This window comes from Lepeophtheirus salmonis, chromosome 9 (assembly GCF_016086655.4).
Source record: "Lepeophtheirus salmonis chromosome 9, UVic_Lsal_1.4, whole genome shotgun sequence".
In the NCBI taxonomy this organism is placed as follows: Eukaryota; Metazoa; Arthropoda; class Copepoda; order Siphonostomatoida; family Caligidae; genus Lepeophtheirus; species Lepeophtheirus salmonis.
Genome location: NC_052139.2, coordinates 28,826,737 through 28,849,929, shown reverse-complemented (window position 1 = coordinate 28,849,929; position 23,193 = coordinate 28,826,737). Strand labels below are relative to the sequence as shown.

At 38.0% G+C, this 23,193-nt stretch overlaps 3 long non-coding RNA genes across 5 annotated transcripts in view; 2 read left to right on the top strand and 1 right to left on the bottom strand.

Annotated features, from left to right (window-relative positions):
* The window catches only part of LOC121124245 (uncharacterized), a 105,840-nt gene that overhangs the window by 64,016 nt on the left and 18,631 nt on the right, over positions 1 to 23,193 (bottom strand). The window lies entirely within an intron of this gene.
* On the top strand, positions 2,592 to 8,114 carry LOC139906368 (uncharacterized). Of its 3 annotated transcripts, none has more exons than XR_011781853.1 (4): positions 2,592 to 2,708; positions 2,815 to 4,935; positions 5,502 to 5,629; positions 5,693 to 8,114. It is a non-coding gene; the product is annotated as an uncharacterized lncRNA (long non-coding RNA). The 3 variants fall into 3 exon arrangements; XR_011781852.1 differs by having other exon boundaries at positions 2,600 to 2,708; positions 2,815 to 5,093; positions 5,406 to 5,629; XR_011781851.1 differs by lacking the exon at positions 2,592 to 2,708 and having other exon boundaries at positions 2,719 to 4,935.
* On the top strand, positions 15,460 to 17,474 carry LOC139906372 (uncharacterized). The gene is made up of 2 exons (XR_011781860.1): positions 15,460 to 16,883; positions 16,995 to 17,474. It is a non-coding gene; the product is annotated as an uncharacterized lncRNA (long non-coding RNA).

The following is a 23,193-nucleotide window of genomic DNA, read 5'->3' as shown; positions in this document are numbered from 1 at the left end:
TAAAATAGCTGAACCAATTGCAAAACTTCTCCGCAAAGATGTAGAATGGCAGTGGGCTAAGAGCCAAGATGAAGCATTTAATGAATTAAAGAAAAGGTTGCAGGTAAAACCATTATTAAATACCCCAGACTTTTCAAAAGAATTTATTGTTGAAACAGATGCTTCAAATTTTGCCATTGGCGCCGTGTTAACGCAAATAGGGGATGATGGTAAAGAACATCCGATTGCGTACGGTAGCAAGTCCCTTAATCAATCACAAAGAAATTATTCTGCAACGCAGAAGGAATTGCTAGCTGTAGTCGAGTTTGTAGAACATTTTAAGTATTTTATAATGGGAAGAAAGTTTGAAATCAGGACTGATCATCAACCTTTACAATGGTTCATGAAATCAGTTGCGCTTACTGGAATGTTACACAGATGGAAGGAGAGGCTTATGGAATATGAATTCGAAATTAAGTATAAGCCTGGAAAAAGAAATCAGAATGCTGATTCTTTGAGTAGAAGACCCGACCATGAAGAAGGTGTAACGGAAGAAAGTAAAAAGCCCAATGAATATGATTTCAAACTAATGAAAGCTATAGGCAAACCCATTGCAAATGTTGCTGCGGTAACAACTCGACGCAGGAAAAAGAACTTGATCAAGAACAAGAAAGGATCAAGGTAATAGAGCAAGAGATGATTGAGGTACAAGATAAGGAAAAGAAATCAATGAAAACGAAATTGATGATATCTCAACAGATAAATTTATAAAACTAGATTTTTATAAGTCACAAAGTGATGATACTTGCATGAAATATATTAAGGGTTTGTTAATGAAAAACAAAACGGTTGAGGAAATTAAAGCACAAGGTAATAAATTATTGTCGCGGGAAATTAAAGCTTATCTTAGAATATATAATCAATTACATTTAATTGATGGTAAATTGTATATGAAGGATAAGGAAAATGGAAATATGAGAATTTGTGTACCGGAAAAAGATATACGTACAGTTATTGCGACTGTACATGTACATCCTTTATCAGCGCATCCTGGAATGACAAAGTCAAAATTATTAGCTAAACAATATTTCTATTGGACAAATATGGATAGAAATATTGAGGATGAAATAAAAGGTTGCGAAGTCTGTGTTTGTGCAAAGGAAAGGAGACAAAGACCATTGGAAAAAATGGGACAAACTTCTACAGCCATCAATGAAAGATTCCTTGTATTTTACATGGATTTGATGGGTCCGATGTACAACGGTTATGCCAGTGATCCTAAGTATTTAATGACAATCACTGATGCATGTACTAAATTTCCAGAAGCGTTCCCTTAGAAGGAACCTACAGTTGAAAATATTTGTAAGATATTATTAACTGAATTCTTCCCAAGGTATGGAACGGGTATGAAATTAGTAACAGACAGGGGTTCACAATTTATTTCTAAATTAATGCGACAGGTGTGCGATGAGTTAGGAGTCATTAAAGCAGAAACTCAAGCTTATCAACCTCATACTAACCCGGTTGAAAGATTAAATAGGGATATTGGACAAGCTATTAGAACATTAATGGTCCAAGAAAATATCCCTGATAATAAATGGCATAAATGCCTAGGGGAGCCTTGGCTCAAATAAGGTTCCTAATTGTACCGAGGTTAGGATATTCTCCATTTTTCTTAGTAACTGGAGCACATCCAGTGGTTCCTGCAGTTCAATTAGATTCAAATATGCAAAATGCTCCTACATCAGTTAATGAACTGGTAAATACAGTTACTGATGCGTTAGAAAAAGTTAGAGTCCAACAATTTGAAAGTCATTTAAAGAATAGAGAGGCTTATAATAAAAAAGTAGTCCAACAGGTAATTAATGTTGACGATGAGGTGTTTTTGTGGGCACCACAAACTGACAAGAATCGTAAATTGGCTACTTATCAAAACGGACCATTTAAGGTTCTAAAGGTAATAAACGACAGAATGGTTGAGATTAGAACAAACAAGGGTCCTAAAAAAGTAGCTAGACAGACTACGGGTAATATCGGGAAAAGATATTTCTAAAGAATTGATTCCCTTTAATACACCTCTCTATAGAACAGAAAGAAATAGACCTTCAGACTCTAGACTAACGGAAGAGAACGAAAGTAATCATTTAGATCGAGTAATTCAATTTTCATACCCTGATTCTCCTGAAATTCAAACAATTCCTAAGATTTCTACATCCGTAAGTAATAAAGATATAGAAGATCTTCCAAAAAAAGGGATGATGAGGAGGAGAATGGAAAACAAGAGGATAAAAATGAAAATGGTAATATGGATGAACTCGAGGAAGCATATATGAGTGAAGCAGGAGCGGAAGAAATAAGAAAAGAAGTAAAGAATATGGAAGAATCGCCCAATAAGATGCAAGGATCTGTTGAGAAGAAGAATAAAAAACGAAAAGCAACGCCTGAATATAAACAGAAGTCAAAGAAATTATTAAGTGCCGCCTTTGATGAACTAGCTGCGTTGCTAGATGGGAAACACGCCCTAAGTCATATAAAAGGAAACCAGTGAGCCCCCACGCACAAGGTAAAAAGGAATCGCGTATAGAGTCAAGCGAAGCGAAGCGAGCTGTACTATAGTGAAGAAGGGGAACAGACTGAAAGAGAACTAGAAGATACAAGTAATATATCTTCTACAGATGTTCCACAGGAGAAAGAGGGCGAGGAAAATAGTTTTCCTTAAAAAGGAATAAGTAATAAATATTTAATTGTGATTTGAACTTAAAAAAGAAAAGAATTAAATATAATTAAATATGAAGTTACTTATTTTATTATTATCACTTACTTTTGTGTTTGAAGTTCTTCAAGTTAATTCAGAAAGTGAAATTAATGGAAAGGAAGAACTCGTCAATTCTATTCGAGGAAATGGGTAGAGTGGGAACTTCAGTACAATTGATAGAGGTCAGGACGGAATTACCAATGGTTAAAATCAACAGAAGAATTGAAAACGTCCTGGGGAGTATGCATGCTACAATTAAGTATATGAACATTGTGCGTATTCCCAAGTCATTGACGAATGCTCTACAACAAAGAATAGAATATATCCGCACACACATGAATGAAGTAATGATGTTATGTGGGTATAAGAATGACGGAAAAACGAAAAGGCAAGTGATAGTGGGCCTCGGAGTATTGGGAGGCTGGATGCTTAAGGGGTTGTTCACAAAGTTCTTCTCAAGTGATGATCACTCAAGGTATGAATCAGAGATATTGGATACCTTGGCACAGCAAGAAGAAGAACTAAGGGCAATCCGTGGAGCAATAAGAAACTTAGCCACAAAGTATGATATCCTTAAGAATGTCACAATGATGCTTCACAATCAGCTACAAGAAGTAGAAAGGGTTGAAACAATGATAATGGTGTTGACAACAATCTCAGAACAGATCAACAAATGGATCAGGGGAATACAGGCTGGTATGACCGGGAGATTAACACCAGACTTGTTATCAATCAATGATGTGGGGAAGATCTTGGATATGGTAAAGAAAGGAATCATGATGGATCAATCAGTCCAGTTGAAAGTGAGAGTATTGGGAATTTTTACTCTCTGCCTGTGCAACTGGAAAGAACGGCAAACGGATTAGATGTGGCGGTTCGATTACCCTTATATTACAAAGATAATCTATACGAGTTATATAAGTATAGGGAACTCCCGATGACAATAGAAGAAGGAGTTCGGATGTCATATCGATCACCAATAGGAAAATATTTAGTGATTGATGACATAAAGGGTATTTATAAGGAAATTGAAACAGATGAATTAGTGGATTGTATTCATATTGAAGATATTCGTCTGTGTCCACATTTAAGGTTGTTCAGAATTGGACAAAATGGTTGTTTGCCTGCATTGATTCATGGTAACTTTAAATTGGCTAAGGGATTATGTGACATAATGTTACATAAATCGGATGACGTGTTTGTGTCGCAAATCAACGATGGAAAAATATTCGTGGATGTGCAGAAGACACAAAGGATCAAAGCGTCATGTACAAGTGGTTCTGGTAGGACAACAAAACGTCGAGAAGCACTTGGGTCCGGACAATGGATGATCACATTGCGGAATGATTGCAATGTGAGGATTGGTGATTACTTGATTGGAGAAAGACCAGTGACAAGTAAGATCAAGGTGAGGGTCGTGGAAATGATGATTCTGGATGAGGTGGAAGATGTTATTGCGGATTTAAACCTCCATGAAAGCTGGGTTTATGGTAATGGACAATCAAGCCTCAAGGACAAGCTAGAATTATTGACGGAACCTCAGAAAGCAATATCTATAGACAAGTTGAGGATAATGGCAAGAACTGCCAGGGTTGAAGAGAATCGTTTTTGGATATACGGTATAGTGGTTATTGAAACTTTATTAATCATTATATTTTCAGGATTCTTTGTGACGTTGCTCTGTAAGGTACGAGCTAGAAGAGCTGTACAGGAGTGAGTTAAATCCTGAAGGGCTGTATATCGGGAAAGAAAGACGAGGTCGTCTTTTCCTCAAGGAGGGAGCATCTGTAGTATCACCAACTGGATGTATTATGTATGATGATTTGAATGATAGTTATTATTGTATATATATATTTATCAGATTTAAGCTATCATGAGTTATTGTTATTTTAATATTATGTTTGATGATAAATGATGTGTTGAGAGGTTTATTGCTGAGTTGTGTGTCTGGATATGATACGCGTATGATGAGTAATCACCAAGGCCAATCATCACATGCTGGGAGCATGTGATGAGGTGAATTGGAGAGTTCTAGAACAACTAGCATTAGACCCCAAGCGTCTATAAATATATGTTATTGTGTATGTAGGGGAATTAATCGCCAGATTATCTCCGAAGAACTAAGTAATAAATAAGTGCAGTGTGCAAACGTACTACGTGATTCTTATTATCAACCCTAAACTCCAAAACAACAACTTAAGGTAGGCCTAATAGTTATCCCATTGAACACAGCGGTGTTCTCATTTGACTCCCACTAAATTGTATCCTGAGAAGGAATGCTTATCAAATATTGATCTTATATTAATCCAAACTAAAAAATATAAGTAAACTTTGTAGTAGCCTTGGTCCTCAACATCCTGTGACCACCATGGAAGGCATGCCGAACAGAATTTGATAAAAATGGATCCAGGACCAACGAGATATGCCGTTTCTCATGCGAATGATATTGTTTCGACCTTCAACCTCTTTCTGACACCCAAAATTGAAAAAATCACCCTGGAGATGACTAATAGAGAAGGTTTTCTAAAGTATGGAGACGGCTGAAAAAAAATGGGCTCGCCAGACCTGCGTGCTTATCTAGGACTGCTAATCTTAGCAGGAGTCTATGGATCTCGAGGTGAGGCAACTGCTAGTCTTTGGGATGGAGAGAGTGGCAAACTTTTTTTTCCAGCTACAAAGACCCTGAAAGCCTCTACTCGAGACTACTATCTTACATTAAGTATTCAATTTTTTTTTAATCTAACCCTAAAATATGATTCTATTTTAGCTAAACATGATACACAACTCATTAAATAGCAAAAACAACTCCTTAAATGGTTACAACAACGGGGGTAGTAGCTTTGGGTGGTTCGCAACTAGTTTGTCTAAGACTAGTTTCCTCACTTAAAGACTTGGGTATGATCATAAGGTTTTCCAATATTATATAGTCAATAAATATTACTTTTTTTATCTCTTAAGGCTTAGCTATGGTTGATAGGCTCCAAGAAATAGTGTTCAGAAAACTCATAAAAGGCAAAAACAACTGTTTAAATGGTCACAACAACGGGGGTAGTTACATTGGTGTAGCATTATAATTAGCAATTGTGTATATCCTTCATGATAATAGTATGTTATTATAAAAGCATAAAAAGGGGGGAAATCTTTTGATGCTCTTAATAAAGAGTAATATCGCCGGACATTACTACATAATTAGCTTTTGCTCAAAATCTTTAAGATGGATTTATTTGTAACATTTTTTTATTAGTATATTTATTTTTAATTTTATGATTTTGACATTTACTTTATTATTAATAGTTAGTTAGATTTCCTCAGTAGAGATATATCTATCCTGTGCACAATTGTATATAGCAACTTCCACATGAAGAAAAAGGTATGTTTATCTTTTGATTAAACTCCACGTCTCGCTTGTGTCTTGCAACCTAAAGTTATGCCATATTTAACTGGATTACAATGTCAGAAAAGACCAAGAAAATATTATTTAGATAAATCTATTATTTCAATATTCTGTATATATAATTTTTGTTATTAGTTATATGATTCCAATTGTTTAATTTTGTATATTGAACATAAATGTATGATGGTTTATTTTTAGTATGTAGATTATATTTAATTTAAGCCTTCTATTTTAAACTTTGAACTTCAAATATATTTCGAAATACTCTACTTTTTCGTTTCATTAGCTATTATTCTGAGAATAAGGTTCATAATGAATTACAATTTCATGGAGTGCGACGTTTTCAAATCTACTGTAAAGGATAAAAAACGTAGAAGTCTATTATACGTAGTATATCTTCATTAAACTTTTTGCTAATAAATACTTTCGTTATACCCTCAAAAATCATATAATAAAGCAGGCAGATGATAGTCACATAAGTATTTTAAACAATGATACCATATGAATTTCCCCCCTTCTCCTTGCACGCGTTTTTCTCTACAATATTATCAACTTTACTTATTACCAATCCTTGAGGTATTTGAGAGAGGCCTAAAATCCTCAAATGGTACTTCGAACAACTTTGAACCATATTTATAAAGCTTCTCAGGTAACTCAAAGAATTTTTTCTTATATTATTTTTATAATTGTGTGGTCCTTTGAGGAAACTCATTGGAAAATCTTTTGGAGTCTTCGTGCTGTTTTACGAAACACACGCAGTTTCGGCTCACCTCATAGGTAAATCCTGGCTATGAAATCCTTCTCCTAATGATTTCTCACTAAAAAATAGTGAAACACACCTATGGTCTTTGGAGAATACTCATTGGAAGGTCTTGTGGAGGCTTCGTGCTGTATTACGAAAGACACGCAGTTCGGCTCACCTCATAGCTATATCCTGGCTGTGAGATCCTTCTCCTTAAAGAATTCTTACAATAAAATAGCAAGTCACCTTTATTGACTATTCCTGATAAAATCTCCATACTTTAGGTGCAAATAAAAAGCACTGAAACCTCGAGTTTGGCGGATATATGAATAAAATAAAATTGATAATTATGAACAGTTACTGATCTTGATCATTAACTAATAAAATATTTAATTTCTTTAATAAAAGTATGGAGGAAGAGAATATCCATTCAATCATGAATAAAATTAACAATAATCCGTAACTACCGGAAGAGGAGATCGTGATCCTTAAAGAACTCGAATCCCTTCACTCGTTATGGAAAGAGCATTTCTTGGAAAATGATCCACAAGAAGAAGAGATAAGAGAGGCCAAAATCCGAATTTGCCATGGCCAAGACTAAGATAGCTCAGCGATGGCGTACAGAGAAAATCTTCATTCATGTGAGGATGTTAACTCGTTGGAGTACGAAGAAAGATTTAGATAGATTCTGGCTTTGCCTTGAAATACGGTGTGAGATGTTAACTTGTTTAGTTGATCCTCCGGATCACGTTATGAAGGTCGTGCTTAAGCGCGGATATTTTAGAAAAGATTGGAAGAGTGCTGTTGAATTGTATAAGCACATTGGTTTTTTTAATTTTCTAATTTTATGATTTTGACATTTACTTTATTATTAATAGTTAGATATATCTCTACCGAGGAATTCTAACTATCCTGTGCACAATTGTATATAGCAACTTCCACATGAAGAAAAAGGTATGTTTATCGTTTTGATTAAACTCCACGTCTCGCTTGTGTCTTGCAACCTAAAGTTATGCCATATTTAACTGGATTACGATGTCAGAACAAGAAAATATTATTTAGATCAATCTATTATTTCAATATTCTGTATATATAATTTTTGTTATTAGTTATATGATTCCAATTGTTTAATTTTGTATATTGAACATAAATGTATGATGGTTTATTTTTTAGTATGTAGATTATATTTAATTTAAGCCTTCTATTTTAAACTTTGAACTTCAAATATATTTCGAAATACTCTACTTTTTCGTTTCATTAGCTATTATTCTGATAATAAGGTTCATAATGAATTACAATTTCATGGAGTGCGACGTTTTCAAATCTACTGTAAAGGATAAAAAACGTAGAAGTCTATTATACGTAGTTATATCTTCATTAAACTTTTTGCTAATAAATACTTTCGTTATACCCTCAAAAATCATAATAAAGCAGGCAGATGATAGTCACATAAGTATTTTAAACAATGATACCATATGAATTTCCCCCCCCCCCTTCTCTAAAACTTAAACTGCAAAGCGTGCGGACGTGTTTTCTTAAGCTCCCTCCTTCTCTTTCATTGATTTTTATACTTTAATATTTTACTTCATAAAGCATTATATTACTACTGTTTGATACTTAGTAATTTCTCTGCTAATCAAAATATTATCATATTATCTTAGTGATATTAATTATATTTTATTAATATAAGAAGTGAAGAAGTTTACTAACTTTGCGACCCTATAAACACTAAGATTCATGGCTGACCTTGATGCTACGGCTTCTAACTCGGGGGAAGACTCATCGGGGATATATCCATGAGCCTTGCCGAGCAGGAGGCGGAGGTCCTAAGCCAGGAACCAGCCTTAACTTCGAATGAGATCACAGATCTTCTTCTGTGCTCAAATGACGACATGACTAGGGAACAGATCCAGATAATTAGGTCATCACCGACCTACAAAGATATGGCTGTAAACCCATCGGAGTCGCCCAGTCGTGTTGTTATAAATACCTCTAATTCGTCGGTTTTTGTGCCCGACAGTGAGGTTGCAAATCCCAAACGTTTTTGAACCCCCCCTTGCGTGAGGCAGATACGGTTTCGTTGAGCCAAGCAACAGGGGCGGTTCCAAAAATTTTGAGTAAAAAGAGAGTGAGGCTGTCTGCCACAGATAGTGGCCAAAACTCTACCTCGAAGAGGCATGTAAGAAGTGGGGAGGTCTTCTTATTTAAGGATAAGACTCCACCACCCATTCCTCCTAAATCGAGGAACTCTAAATCCAAACACAATGCCAATAACCAGCTACCCATTGAAACCATTGTCTTAGGTGGTTCGGAGGGTGCTGGGGCGGTGGGGGGCCCATGGATATAGCCACTAGCCCAACCCCAGCGGGCCCCTTCAGGCTGACACTGCACCCGTTGAGGGTGATAGAACGCCTCCACGTCCTTCACAGTCTCCTACTCCTCAGGAGGTGAGAACGGAGAGCTTGACTTGTTGGAAGAATAAGGGTTATGAAACGAATGATGGGGACCTCCCACAGGGGAGTGAACCTACCAGTGAAGAAAGTTCTGTGGTGTCCACTTCAGCACCGGACCAACCTGACCCGGAGGACCTGAAACTATTAGAAGACGCGGCTAGTGGGGTGGATCTAGATTCATTGATCCCAGAACTACTGGCCGTTGTCGCAGCCTCTATGACGTCAGGAAAAAGTAAAAAGGCACAGTCTCCGAAGTCCAACCTGGCCCAAAAGTCACGACGGCTACGGTGGACCCTTCAAAAGGGAGAGATTGATCACTTCGTTTCACCCTTAAGCACCAGAGGGTGCTTACCAAATTAAATGACTCCCCTCTATCAATGATAACCTGTATTAAGATTGTTGATCTGTTTGAGGAATTTGTTGCGAGTAGGGAGGGGCTGACACCATACATCGTCTATTCATACCTTAACCATCTGGTCTATGCCAAGAACAAAGCAACTCCACCATCAAAAAACCTTCCGAGGAAGGTGAAGAGTTTGCTGGCAGCCAGATATGTTTATAGGCTTAAGGATAACATGATAATCGAGTTGATGTCGGCCCTTGAATCAGGCCCCACATTTAACAAACTAACAAACCTACTAATAAGGGACTCGGTGGGGGGGTTCAACGAGAGAAAGTCCGAAATGGACGCTGCTAAGCAGCAACACAACGGCAACAAACGAAAAGGGGCGAGCAATAGGGGTTCTTTCTACTCTGGGAAAGCGCTCCAGCAAGCCCTACGGAAAGATTTCGGGAAAACAATGTCAGCGGTCATTGATGGCAAGGTCTCGTCCCACCTTAAAAACATAAAAATGCCAGAGGCATTTTTGGAGGGATGGGCGGAAAAATTTTCCACTGCCTCAAAGACTGATGACAGGAATCCTACTCCGGTTGGGAATATACTTTACAAGTTGCAGAAGGTGATTACGGAGGATGAGGTTAGGCATTGCCTACCATCTGCAGGTGCAGGGAGGGACCCTCTTGGTATGGATGGAGGCATGTTCAGATCTCTCGACATCCCTGTAATCACAAAACTGTACAACAAGGTATTGCTTTTGGGTGAATTACCCCCAGAGCTTCTTTGTGGGAACACCTCGTTTGTTCCAAAGAAGGACGAGCCCACGGACATGGGAGATTTTCGGCCTATTACAGTCCTGCCACACGTTACCCGGGTCCTGCATAAAGTCATAGCCAATCGGCTAAAGCAGGTCCCTATTGACGAATGTAAGACTCAAAGATGGTATGGTACCACAATCTATATGCAATGAAATGGCTCTCTTAGAGAAAGCCATATTACAAGGAGCCAGCAGACTTGACATAAGTGTTAGTTGTACTAATATGTTATGCCACCTATACCCTGAATATGGGAGAAATATGGTGGTGAAAACACGTAAACGAAAAGGCTTTATTCGTACAATCTCTGACCTAAGCACAAGTCAAAGGTTGACGTACTAGACAAGGCTAGCATGAATTTTTTAACATCCCACATAGTCAGGCTCTATCACCCCATCCACAGATGGTCTAATGAAGCCCAAGCTTTAGTATTAAAAATTGCAAAAGATGCATTATTACATAAGTGGGATGTTACCCAGTTATCTGTCAAATTTGATAATGCTTTAGGTAAAGATGCATACCTGATAACTACCATGCTTAACTCGGATCATTATAATAATATTATTTCTGATCTAGAATCTGGCAAAATATATTTAGAATCCTTAGGAACCCATCTTAAAAAAACTAAGAAAGCTAACTTTTTTAATAAAGCAGCTTCAGACTCATCTAGTGATGAGGAAAATCCGTTTAACCTCAGATCTCTATTATCTCCCAGAAAGCATAAGAAAAGAAAGGCTATCAAGGAAAAATCAACAATTCCGGAAATTGCAGCATTTGACACATCGTCAAGCAACGAAAGTGTTGCTGATGCTGAAATCCAATCCCATAACTATTAAAAGCCCAACTTCTTATTGAACCTGATTTCCCAGATGATCATATCACTGATCCTCTAGCTGATGTATCAGATGTAACTCAGGCTCAAGAAGTTTTAGAAACCAATAAACCTTCTCTAACTGAGGACATTATTTTAGCTGATAAGTCAGATGTACCTCAAGTTGGTGAAGATTTGGAAACCATAAAGCCTTCTTTAACAGAGGACACATTAAGTAATATTAACATGAGATTACTGATAGTTCATGCAATAGGGGGTATAATCAACAGAGCCTACATCAAATACTGATATGGAATCAGAGTTAGCTCTACCGGGATTAAAAAGAACCCGAATCATTTATGACTCTTCACCAGAGTCTAAACGAATAAACGTAACCCCACCATGTGATATTTCTCCCCATATTATCCAACAACCAACGCCTATCTTTGCTGTAGGTAACACTGTTTCATCACACAACTCTCTTATAATTGATTCCCCTTCATCAATTCGAAGATTCCAAGATTGTGCTGTGAGCGATGAGATACAGATACAAAGACATATATTCCCAGAGGTTATTATAAATGAACGTAGTAGGGAACCAACCCCCCCCATGTATCACAATGGATCTTAGGACGCGGAAGCATATACCCGCCCCTCCCTCACCTCCAACTAGCATGACTATTGATGAGCCTGTGCACGAATCTCGTGACGAGCCCAAAGATTTAGATATTGGTGAACCAATTGTAGATATAGCCAGTGATGAACTAGTTGACTTTGATGGTCAACAAATAAAAGACAGCAATCCTGCTATACTAAAATCAACACTCCAAGCTCATGCTCCATTAAATCCTATAAACCCAGTTCTAAAAGTCAAATATACTACAAATGAACTGTTAAAAATACATGACATCCAGAGGTGTGGTTTTGAAGAATGGAGACCTGAACATTTGTTTGAGTGGTATTCCTCACTTGCACCCTCCCCACCACCTACCGCTGATGCAGCGCCTGAAGTGAGAACCTACAAGGCCCCCCGTAATAAAAATAAGATTGCCAATAATGTTGAGAATAAAAATAATCAAGTTAATAACAATGTTAATAAAAACAACCACAAAAAAGTACAAAATAAACAACGAGAACACATCCCTAGCTCAATAGAAAATAGAAGTGCAAATAAAGGAAATTAACTTATGCAAATGTGACCAGGGCTAATCTAGACCCTAACTACCTTGCTCAGCAAGTTAGAAAGTATATCCCAACAACTCTGTCACAAGGGATACCCCTTGTTCACACTAAGGTACTCGAAAACACATTGGCTAAGCGTGACGATTTCAAATCACTTGTCACATTAGATGCAAAACGTATTGAACTAGACCTTCAACTTGCCATTGTGCCCAACCAGAAGGTTTTCATGGACAGGTACAATATTAATTATGTAACCAGATTCCTTAGGAGCCAAAGTAGCATCTCAGGCTTTATCAATCATTACTTAATAGTAATGAAAAGAATGAGTCAAAGGAAAATAAATACAATGTATTTATGTGCTGGATCTTGGATTGGCATGGTAAAAGATGAGGTTATTGGTCAACAAGCTTATACATTTATACGTAACTATATGAGTAGAACAAGATACCCTGATTGGGCAGTGGTTATAAAGACAGTAATTAGACGGGCAGCTTTTGTGTGTGCTGTTATGGAACAAACGAAAAAGTTTGTCACATACCATAACCGTATACTATTAAACAAAGTGCGAAATGCACATAAACTAAAGGCCCCCCCGTCAAATAGCAATGTCAACCCGAAAGGGAACGTAAAGAGTAGACTCTCAAATGCTCCTAAGAACATAAAAACCTCTGTTCATAACAAAGAACGGACGAAAGGGCCAGTAAACAGCCCTAACGAGTTCCAACGGTCCCAAGCACTGGCCAGAGAAGGGAAAGCACGCAGGACCCATGAATATAAACTAGCATTCCGTAACACACAGGAATCCCTGCGAAATAATTGGAAACGCACCGCCAAGGGTATTGTAGAAGGAACTTTGATCCCATTGGTCAGAAATGCCAAATTGATGACAAAATATTAAGAGAATGGAAAAATGTATTCGAAACCAAGTCTGTTAGTGACAACAGGTTTACTCCCAATCTTACGCAATTCAACGAATTGGATCATTTACAATTGATTGAACCCATTACATTAAGTGAACTGGAGAAGGCCCTCCCTAAAAGAAATGCCGGAAAGGACACATTCGGATACACTGGGTCTGACATCCTCAATCTAGATGCTAATATCATCTTAAAACATCTAAATTCTGCCATATCTACTGGCCAGATGGACAAACGACTATTGACTGCAAGAACAACATTTATTCCTAAGAAGGAGACACCAACTGTTGCAGCGGATTACAGACCAATATCTGTCCTCCCACATATAGTCAGAGTCCTGCATAGAATAATTGATGCTAGACTCCAAAAGGTTAAAATTTCCCAAGAGCAAGTTGGGTTCCGAAAAATGGATGGTTGTTCAATCAATAACATTATATTAAAAGGCTTAATAAAACATTCAAACATTCGTAGTAAGCCTATATCACTAGCCTGGCTAGATATGCGTAAAGCATTTGACTCAGTTAGCCACGAATCCATGATAAGGGCCCTTAAAATGCATAAAGTCCCCTCCCCAATAATTAACTACATTTACATGGTATACATGAATGCCAGTACAAGTCTGGAGGGAAAATTGTCAACAAAATTCAAACGGGGTATACTACAAGGTGATCCCATGTCTGGGACATTGTTCACCTTTGTGATGGAATCAGTCTTTCATGATATCAAATGTGAAAGCCCATATATCATCGAGAATTCTGTTACAATTGACAGAATGTTGTATGCTGATGATACAATTTTAATAAGTGACAGCATTACTGGGTTACAATCATACCTAACTCAGTTTGAGGAGGCTGCCCTTAAAGTAGGACTTGGGTTAAACAGTAAAAAATCGGGGTTGCTTTCATCTGTGAGAGCGAACACCTTATGGACGGGTGGTAAGGGCACAGCTGTGAATGTGACACACAACCTAATGACAATGAGTGGGGTAATTAATAATATGAAGCTCAAAGACTTCTACAAATATCTGGGAGTAAGATATGCAAGTTATGGCCAACAGCGAGTCGATCTGATATCAGACTTAAATCTCCGTCTGAAACGGTTAGATGAAGCGTACTTATCTAATAAGCAAAGGTACCACATCATAAAATCCAATGTACTCCCCAGATACCTTTACTCGTTAACCAAAACAAAAATAGCAATTGGCGATTGTAAAGAATTTCAAATCGTAATCAGAAAATATATTAGGAAGATCACAGGTCTCTTCCATGATGCCCCCATAAGCTTCATTGAAGCAAAGATAAGTAATGGTGGTCTGGGAATAATGAATATTCTGGCAACTGCAAGCTTTGCTTATAATGCACGGATGGAGTCACTCCTTAAATCAGGAAACAAGTACATTCGATCACTTCGTGGTGAACTCCCATCTACATTCTTTGAATTGATTCCTGTTAAGTTTAACAGTGTAGTAGTCCATTCCAAAACCAAATTTCAAGAACTCGTTCGAGATGACTTGATCTCTCGAGTGGACACTAAAGGAATGAAATATGCCATGCAAGGAGCTGGTAATTATAACTTCCTTCGTGACAATAATTTTGCCATGAGTAACACTGAGTTTAAACGTGTATTACAAATTATGGGTGGGAATGTTGCCACTAAATCCAAGTATAATCGGTACAAATCAATGGCAACAACAAACCGGTGTGAGAATTGTATTGACAAAATTAAAAATCTGGATCACATTTTACAAACTTGTCCCCGAGCACATGGAGCCCGGATTGAGAGACACGAGAAGATGGTTAACTACATTGATATCAAGTTGAATAAACCTGATGTCAAAGTCTTTAAAAATCAGGTTTATATAGTTGGTAAAACAACCCTTAAACCTGATTTAGTAATTTTAAAAGATAATAAAATTAATATAATTGACCCAACAATAGTAGGTGCAACATCTGATCTTGTATCTGCTCATTCGCAAAAACGGTTAAAATATGTGGACCCCCTATTGCTGAAAGCTATACAGGAGAAACACTCCATGGAAAACATTCCTCTTGGTGAAGTTGGTGGGATAGTCATATGGGAACCTCGGCGGAATATTATTCTACACATGTTTTGAATAATTAACTCTAGAAACGTCGAGTAAATATCCAACATGGAATCACATAAATTTCAACATTCCTTATACAAATTTATAATGGAGTTTTACAAACCATTCATTTTGTTTTTTTGTGTGGGCGCGAATATCGCGCGTATGTTTGTGATATGTTACGATGGAATATCTATTCCTCAATAAAGTTTGATAGATTATTTGATAGAAGAAATTTATTCTTCAGTTACAACGTAATCTGAAGAAACTCCTCTTAAAGAATAATGAAGACGTCAGCCCTGAAGTAGAAGCTAGATTGACTAAGAAGCTAATCTCTGAATGGAAGTCTTCTCTTTCAAGAAAATTAGAAACTTCGTTCCTGGAAGCGACAATTCAGTGGTATAAACCATTAAAAGATCCGCTATCTCAAAAATTATTTTGAATTCAATTAAGAAATTGACTCATTAATTTCCAAAATTGAGTTAGAAATTGACTCATTAATTTCCAAAATTGAGTTTGAAATTTCAAAAAGGCCGGGAATCGAAAACAAATTCCAACAAAAATCAATAGAAGAAAGCGCAAATTCTACTGTAACATTTATCCCTCATAAAAAGAACATTGTGCAGTTCAATGTACAAAGCTTAATCAATAAGTTCAAAGGAGATCCTGAAGACGAAAATGTCCTTCTACAATTCTCCAATTGGAAAACTGTTATGTATTTAATATTTCCTTACATGTTTTTATCTTCTTGTATTTTCGTCTATGTATTATAATTACTGTGTTTTACGTATTATAAATAGTCGCGTCTTTTGTAAATATATTAGAGTATAGTTAGAATACACATGATCTTATAAACAGTGTAGTTTCATTCCTCCACGCCATTTCTTCTCCTCATTTCTCTCGGTCATCCTGGAGCTCTCCTATTATAAAGAAGTTTGACACTCTCGTTCGTCAAGACGCAACATTGGCGACGAGGATGGAATCAGGATCACGTGACCTCCCTGCTGTGGGATTGTCGGCGAAGCTAGCCCTGTTGGAGTTGGGTACCCCTTTTTCGTCGATAGACGGAAGAACGCTCGTTCGTCTGCAGAAGGCGGAGCAATATGGACTGTGCCTCAGTTTGGGCCTCGTGGAGGAAGGAAGAGAACCTTGGTCACTTTCAAGAAGTGAAGTGTGTGTCCGGGTCAGGGACCACATAATTAACAATGGATTTATTCCTACGCAATTTTGGTACTCTACTGTTCCTACTCTCCCGTTCACATCATTGGTTAATGGATGTGGAACGGTCTCTCTTCTGGATCATCCCGAGTTGGATGAGGGTACCTCGAGCAAGATGTCTCCCAGGGGCAAGCAGGGTGCTCGGGTCCTTAAAACCTCAACAAGGGTGAATGTTATTTCTCCCAGGGACGAGCAGGGTGCTCGGGTCCTTAAAACCTCAACAAGGGTGAATGTTATTTCTCCCAGGGAGCTCGGGTCCTTAAAACCTCAACAAGGGTGAATGTTATTTCTCCCAGGGACGAGGGCAGGGTGCTCGGGTCCTTAAAACCTCAACAAGGGTGAATGTTATTTCTCCCAGGGACGAGCAGGGTGCTCAGGTCCTTAAAACCTCAACAAGGGTGAATGTTATTTCTCCCAGGGACGAGCAAGGTGCTCGGGTCCTTAAAACCTTTATGAGGAGTATTGTCCTCCTTTCTCCGGTGCGCGTGCTGAGAGGACGGCACGTCTATGGAGATAAAGTTTGGCAGTACAAGGAAGAATGTTTTGTCCGCGCCTGGACATGGATGGAGCGGATCTATAGGCTGCTGTTCATGGAGAGGAACCTGTATAAGCACCGCCATGGATTTGGTGCTTGGGGGGTGATGTTATGTATTTAATATTTCCTTACATGTTTTTATCTTCTTGTATTTTCGTCTATGTATTATAAGTACTGTGTTTTACGTATTATAAATAGTCGCGTCTTTTGTAAATATATTAGAGTATAGTTAGAATACACATGATCATATAAACTGTGTAACATTATTCCTCCACGTGAATTCTTCTCCTCATGTCTCTCGGTCATCCTGGATCTCTCCACCTTATAAATAAGTTTGTCTCTCCCTCGTCAAGACGCAACAAAAACTGCCTGGGAAAATCTTATTATAGATAAAAAAGAAATGCTGGGTTTCACGGAAGCCGTACAATTCCAGAACTAACCCATACTAACGACTTTCGATCCCAAAAGGGACACAATGATTCAAACGGACGCAAGCAGGCTTAATGGCCTAGGGTATATATTACTTCAGAAGGACGAACAAGATGTCTGGAAGCTTATTGAGTGTGGAAGTCGCTTCGTCACAGAGACAGAGGCACACATTGCCATGGTTGAGCTAGAGTTGCTCGCTGCTGTCTGGGCACTTCGTAAATGTCATAGTTATGTTTTTGGGTTACCAGAATTTACGCTAATCACAGACCATCAGCCTCTCGTTACAATCATTAACAAAAAAAAACCTTGACGCCGTAGATAATACAAGAATTCAGAGGCTCAAGAGTTATTTGACCCCTTACGATTTCAAAACAGTTTGGAAGAGAGGCAAGGACAATCGTAGGGATGACGCACTCTCCCGCTTACCTGTGGATAAGCCCACCCAAGGGGACGATGACTTCACCCAGGATATGAATGGATCAATCCACACAATAATAGCAAATCTCCTAGATACTATTAACAACTCAGATATATCTCACATCGAGTGTGACCCCATCACCCTCGAGAGGCTATTCGGATCGATCCCATCTTCCACCTCTTAAAAGATAACATTTTGGGAAAAAAGGATAAACATAATATCAATCCTGTGCTAAACCCATACTCAAAGATTCTTCCCCGTCTCACCATTGACGACGATCTCATCCTCTTCGGCGACAGAATCATCATCCCACAATTGAAACGGGATCAAATCCTCCAACGACTACACTCCAGTCATCAAAGGACAGAAAAGACATTAAAACAGGCTCGCCTAACTATTTTTTGGCCTGGAATTACAGCTGATATACGTAACATTATTGATGCTTTTGAAGAATTCCAAACTTGTCGATCAAGTCTACCCAAGGAACCTTTGAAATCGGACCCTGCCCCTAGAGATGTATTCCAGGAGATTGCAACCGATTTTTTTGAAGTCAGAGGAAAGCACTATTTAGCAATTGTCGACCGATACTCCAACTTTCTTCTCGTTCACAAATTTTCGTTAGCACCAACATCTAAGTCTCTTATCAGCAGCCTCCTCCACCACATCGCCACCTTCGGTAGACCGTTAAGAATTTTTTCAGACGGAGGACTTCAATTTACAGCAGCAGAAACACAAAAATTCTTCGATCGCTGAGGTATTGCACATAGATTATCATCACCAAACTTCCCTCAATCGAACGGACTAGCAGAATCCACAGTTAAATCAATTAAGGCTATGCTCCTTAAAACTGGGAATACTGAATCTGAAGCCTTTCAGGAGGGGCTGCTCGAATTAAGAAACACACCTCTACGACATGGCTCACTGTCCCCATCCCAAATCGTCTTTGGAAGACCAATGAGATCAAGACTCCCTGTTCACAATCTATCACTTGCCGAGGATTGGCAGGAACGCCTCAACGAACACGACCGCCACATCGCCAAGCAACATGAATATGCAAAGAACCACTACAACAAGACATCAAATGAGCTTAAACCCATCCCTATTGGCTCCAAAGTCTGGATCCAGGATCCAACTTCCAAAATATGGGATCGGACAGCCACTGTTCAAGGCAAGAAACAAGATAAAGAATATATTTTCCTGCTTCCATCAGGCAGAACACTATGTAGAAACCGACGCTTCATCCGGATTATCCGAACTCGCGAGGACATAATTACAACGCCTCAATGCGAAAGTACGCTCAAGGATAACAGCCAAACTAACGAGCCTTCGAACCCACAACGACCTAATAGATTAAGATTCACTCCAATCAAATTTACCCCTTAGGATTGACTCAGGGCTCGAAAGGGGGTGTGAGGATAGACGTTAAGAGCTCGGCTCGTGAGCTATCGCCTCATCCCTAATTATACGACGCTCTGACGTCAGAGAACATCTCTGACGATGACTAGCCTTAGGGATATCTTTCCTGCCCCTGAAGGAATGGTGTGTCTCTAAAGGCATTTGCGTCCGATGTCTGAAAACCTCATTTAAAGATCACTCATGCTTAATTCAATGTAGATGGTGGTGTCAAGGATCGTTTTATCAGTCCAACCATTCTCCGTTGACATGCCCTAAGAATAAATTTCGCATTAAGCCTTTGCAGCTTAGCTCAATAAATAGCAAAAACATCCCATTTAAGGCCGTCAAAAGACAAGATATAAGTAAAGAAAATGACTTTGCCAAAATAGCCAAGATAATGGGAGAACAAATAAGCCAATCTATTACATCTACGATGAATCCTAAAAGCAGAAGAAAAACAAATACAAAATGCCAAGATGTTAAGGATAATTTAACTATATGTAAAGATAATGGAATAAGAAATATAACAGCAAAAATTCTTCTAGTAAAGATCTTGTGTTTCATTCTTTTTCCTCTAATCAAACCCATAGCGTTAACACTATTAAATATAAGGGTATATCTGGTATAGTCTTGTGTTATATAATCAGGGCCGTACGTCAGTATTGCGCTTTGCCCGCTTCAGCGGACCAAAAAAAACCCAACCTTACTCAACCGTCCACCAATCATATAGGTATGTAAATATAGATGAATTAAGTCATAATTAATTATTAAAATCTATTATATATATGTAACTTAAGACCAACTCATAATAGTGCTGAGTCATTATAATAAAATTACATATTCTTGCACCGTGCATTTTATACTCCATTATACTCCTTCCTTTATGAATAGGTCGGCGGCATTGACTTTCCGTCTAGAGATTGTCCTTTCCATTTTATTTTTCCCAATGTTACAATTACAATTTAATTCATAAATTTGTTGTTTTAATTTTTGAAGAAAAGGTTATATGTGCAGGGGCTGAAGCGAAAAATCGGGGAATTAAAAAAAAAAAAATCAGTAATAAGGAATGAAAATTCAATGGGTTTGAAACGGAGCCGCGGACAAAAAAAAGAATAATATGTAATGAAGAGAAATTTTTATAGTAAAAAAAATTATAGGATTTCTTTCATAAAAAAAGGTCATACGATGTGTGAGAAATAATCAAATCCCCCCCAAAAAAAAAAAATGTCTATGGGAGGGGGCGCTACAAGTTTATTTGGAAGCCAAGGGGCGCCAGCATGAAAAAGTTTGGGAAACCCTGCTCTAGACCTTGTTACGATATAACAGTATACAACTCACCAATGATTAGCCCAAGTGACCATTCGGTAAACACACATGTAGAAGCACAGGTACACAAGGCATGTTCACATCAAGTGGCATTCGTAAGTCAGGAAACACAAACCCAATTGTCCGAGCCAGCGGTAGATTCAACCCCCTCCTGTCAACCCGCATCAAATGAGGATAAAAGTAGGTTTGAGACCCATGACCTGCGCTATAAGATTGAATCACTTAGATCCAATTAGCCAGTTCCATCAGTTAAAATAAACACTGACGTAGACAAGATACAAGTAAGCCAGACACATATTAACGTTGATACGTTCGAAGTCTATGGCAGTGATAACGAAATAACTAACTTTGGTTATCAACACCCTAATAACAACATCAATCTAGTAAATAATAGAGTGCCAATAATTGATCTCACGCTAGATTGTCAGGAAGAAATAATAACTGATGCAACAGAAAGTAATGAACCCAATATGCAGGAGAACCCCCATGAATACTCTGAGGGTGAGCTTAATGATCGAACTCCAAGCAAATGGAATGGATGAATGGCGTGCTAACACAATTTTTGACTGGTATCAATTAAATCCACCCACTCCTCTAATACTGAATGATTCTGAAAATAAGGACTTAAAACTAAATTCTCAAGACCAATTAGGTCTTAAAAATGAAACTCTTCGTGTAAAAAAAGATAGTGTGACACCAAGTAAAGGATGAACTGATGAAAAAATAAATATAATACACCAAGCCACAAAAAAATCAGAGATTAGGTCAATGACAAAACGAACAGAGGAATTCACACTCAAAGAGCCCCACCGAAAAATACATTAGTGACAACTGATTCCATTATAGGAGCGTTCTACCTGGCTAATGCCTCAAGCTTCAAAGGTATTGCAGCTTATGCAACTGAACTGCCCGAAATCTTTGTCACCTTCAACCAGAGGCTGCCACCTTCTTGGGTATTAGCTACCGACGTTGAACCTATAATGAGTGTCTGGGTTTAAAGCAGGTTGAACCACCTTCGCCATGCAGTTCAAATTGATAACCATAAAATGATCAATACTGGCCATCGGAATCTTTGCCTTATGGAGCATCAAACACTGTGCTTCCTAAAGACACTGATCAACCGTAACCCGGAACAAAAGGCTTTAGTGTTATTCGACGTCCCAGGGAGATCAATTCATCTAAGTGGGGGTACTATAAGTATAAAGCATTGTATCACCCATGCAGCTAGACCCCGTTTATCTACTCAATCCTTTGACCACCCACCGATCAGGTTAATGGATGGGACTGAAGCCTTCCTTAACGTTGAAACAATGTCCATCACCAAAGCCGCCCGAGTAATCCCTTGCAATGACCCACTGGTTCCAACTTTTACCTTGGATGGTAAACTGTATCACTTAGCGCATCCATTATCACTGAAAGAGGTGGATGGCCCAGTCAATCACTTCCTAATATATGAAAACATTACATTGGAAGTACATAACAAGTCTATTTATAAAGAGAAGGACTTTATAAATAGACGCTATTCACACTCCAAAGATAAGGGATAACAGGTTACTGCTTGAATATGCAAAAGCACCGGGATCGTACGTCACATTGGACCAATCAAGCCTTCCTTGGAAAACACTGAAAATGTTGGGGGAATACTCATAATATATGGCATAATATTAGTAACTCTTGTAATTATAACATGCTTAAACAACTGTCGTAAGCAAACGATGCAAAATAATATATATGTAGCTTAAATTATATCGATTAGTAATTAAATAATAATTCTGTAAACCGTCATAAGCTAACCATTCAACATAATATAACTGTTGCTTAAGTTCTACTGTGTATTATTTTAAACATTCCAATATAGAAGGGAATAAAAATAAAATATATTTGTGGCGTTCAGTGACCAACCCCTATTTGTTCCTTTTTGTTATTTTTATCAGGACTTCCTTTTTCCTTTCGTTCAAAGAAGAACCACATTTTTCGTTCGTGATAATAAATCAATTAATATTTTTATAACCTGGATCTAATCTATTCCTTCGAATTAATTATTAGTTACGGACTCGTACACGTGGAATTACTATTATACCTTATATACTCAAAAATCCATATTGGTGGCAGCGGAAAACAGGTTGTAAAAATTATATTATTATGAAGGAAGTAACAGAGGAAAAGCGTGGAGATAATTCAATTTCTAAAGTCGCTATCAGGACTCCCGATTTTAGTATCGAGGATCCTTCTTTTTTTTTCGACATCTTGGAATCTCAATTTATATTAAATAATATCACTGTTGACTCGACAAAATTTTTATACGCAATAACAGGACTCCCTCACAGCGTGGCACGAAAAGTCGGGAAAGAAACAAGAACATCCAACTCCTATGACAAGTTGAAAACCGAAATTCTTGACATTT